This window comes from Fukomys damarensis, unplaced genomic scaffold, assembly GCF_012274545.1.
Source record: "Fukomys damarensis isolate Sample0158 unplaced genomic scaffold, DMR_v1.0_HiC HiC_scaffold_7368, whole genome shotgun sequence".
NCBI classification, from domain to species: Eukaryota; Metazoa; Chordata; class Mammalia; order Rodentia; family Bathyergidae; genus Fukomys; species Fukomys damarensis.
In genome coordinates, this window is record NW_022908280.1 from 3313 (window position 1) to 5904 (window position 2592).

Sequence of the window (2592 nt, forward strand, 5' to 3'; positions counted from 1 at the left end):
TGCATTTCTAGTAGGTTCACCGGTGGTGCTGCTGGCCAGGGACCTTTGGGAACCACTGATGGAGAACCCCTGCATCTTTTTTGATGTTTTCCTGAGTGTGGTTGGCTCTGCTGTAGATTTCGGTAAATATTTGGATTGCGCTGAACTTAAAAACTGGACAGTCCATTCACTTTAACCTCAGATACTGTTCTTCCAAGGTGCTGGTTTGGTGTCTTATACAGCAGGGCAGAGGTGATAATCTGGTGTGCAGATGATGTTGTTTTATTCCGCTCCATCTGCATTCCTTGTGGTTAACCTCTCACGCCCAGGCTTGCACAGCAGGCTATGCTTTGGCCTGAGATGGTCCACAGATGAACTCTGAGCTTCTACACCTGGTTAGGAAACATTGCAAAGACACCAAAGCTTCTGAAACTTTACTTTAGAGGTGAAGTATTAAATGGAAAAGCTTCAATACCTTTAATAACTGTGACTCATAAGGAGTCAGAGAATGATAGCTATTGAACCCTTAGAAAACAGGTTACCAAATAAGGACTGCTCTTCTCCACCCCTTTCTGGACCTGTGCTTGTCGTTTGGTTGAGTACAGGAAGTTGCTACTGTGGGCCCCTTGGGAGGCATTTGTTGTTAGCAACCAGACCTGGTTCCAAGTGATGCCCTCTGTTGGCCCAGGGCTCTCAGAAATCTTGGGAGTTTGGCGTGCCCACCTCTTAAAATGGTACCAGGTCCACACAGGTGAGGGGGCTGGGCTAGATCACCCACTGCGACCCTGGGGCCTTGCTTTGAAGTGAGCCTTGCAGGGTTAGTGAAGTTCTCCAGGGGTCTTAGAATTTCCACATTGCTTGTGATAGGAATGGTGCTCCTAGACCATAATTATTTTGATTTGTCTTTGAATGTAATTTTTAAATTTTAAAATGTGTGTTTGTTTTCCTTCTACAAGATATGAACTGGCCCGTGATCTGGCAGATGGGGTCACTGTGGATGGAAACTCAGGAGTGATCACCACCGGGGAAGCACTCTGACCGAGTCCCCTCACGTACATGATAGCTTTTACACAATCACTCTTCATGCTGTTGACAATGGTGAGTGTTACCAAGACTGGGGGAAAAATAGTGCTCACTCTCACTACCCGAGGGAGAGAGCTTTTCAACACAATAGAGAAAATTATAAAATAAACTGGGTTATCACTTGGCATCCATGCTAGTGATTATTTTTTATAATAACTGTTGAAATGGCAGATGGGGGACTAATACCATTGGTAGAGAGGCAGTATTTATTCAGAAGAGACAATTAAACCAGTGAGGAAGCTGCAATCAAACCCATCTTTTCATCTGTTCATAAGATAATGCTACAGCTCTTTGTCAAAGCCAATGATGTGCGATAAATATTTAGCACGGTTTCCTGCACTTGGAATGGCATAGAAGCTTAGGCAAATGTGACTGTGTGGGACACATTTGTTATCAACCAGGATGGGTGGTTTCATGAACAAGTTTTAGCACATTTCTCTACAGTCTCCCAAGGCCGAATTTTTAAATGCACCAAAACAAAGTGGAAGAAGTAAAAAATTTCAAAAACCTCAAGAATCTTATTTAAGAAAATCTGTGAACTGAAACCCAGGCTTCCAGTGATATGTAAGTGTCTATCCTGCTTGTATAATTAACTGGTGGAATGCTGGTAATGAGGATTTGAAACATGTTCCTAATCAGCATTCCGTGAGGAGAAAGGCAGGAAGTCAATGTTCCAGAGTTCCATGCTTCTGTTATGGTTTTTTGATTGACATTTATTTTAATTAGAAAAATGGTTTTTACATAATTGTAGATTTAAGTACAATTTTAAGAAATAATAGAATGGATCCCGAGTACCCCTTGCCTCTTTCCCCCAGGTGACATCTTGTGAAACAACAGTGCAGCCTCACAACCAGGACATTAATGGGGGGACAGCCAAGAGCAGGACCTTCCCATCCCCACAGCCCCTCAGACTTCCTTTCTATAGTCGCCCCATTTCCTTCCCCCTTCCTCCTCGACACTTGGCTTGATGGACAGGCCAGTTTGTTTGATGACTTCACGTTCTGCATCGCTTGCAAATGACTGGAGATGGCAAGTGTTTTCTTAAGTTACCTAGATCGTCTGAATGAAATACCCACCTGGAAAACGTATGACTTTAAAGAGAAAGATTTGTTTCAGTATGGCGCTGGGCTGACTCTTGGGAGATGGAGAGTGCTGATTTACCAGGATTCTGAGCACAGGAGGAATGCAATGCTCCTTTAGCTGATAAACAACCCTTCTGCATTTCCCTTCCTCACAGGTCCTTCCACCAGGGACTGGGGCAGAAATGCTGATGTCTTTCTTGTCTAACATCAAGGACAACTCCCCAGCTCCCAGCCCCTCTTCCCCTACCTGGCCTGTGAGTCTGTAGTGGGCAGCCCAGGAAGGCCGTTTACATTTGAATAGGACAATACCTGTGCAAATGCAGAAGACACCTGGAAATTGGAGAAAAATCATGGTGAGTGGGTCAGAGATAAAGGGTTGAGAATGACAGAATCCCAATTCAAATGCATTTGGGCAAAAAAAAAAAAAAAAAAAAAAAAAAAAAAAAAA

At 43.6% G+C, this 2592-nt stretch overlaps 1 long non-coding RNA gene across 2 annotated transcripts; it reads left to right on the forward strand.

Annotated features, from left to right (window-relative positions):
- The first annotated feature begins 650 nt into the window (after positions 1-650).
- Positions 651-2560, forward strand: LOC104867703. 2 transcript variants are annotated; one of them, XR_781844.1, is made up of 3 exons: positions 651-730; positions 936-1077; positions 2300-2560. It is a non-coding gene; the product is annotated as an uncharacterized LOC104867703 (long non-coding RNA). The 2 variants fall into 2 exon arrangements; XR_781846.1 differs by lacking the exon at positions 2300-2560 and adding an exon at positions 1878-2018.
- Positions 2561-2592: the final 32 nt, after the last annotated feature.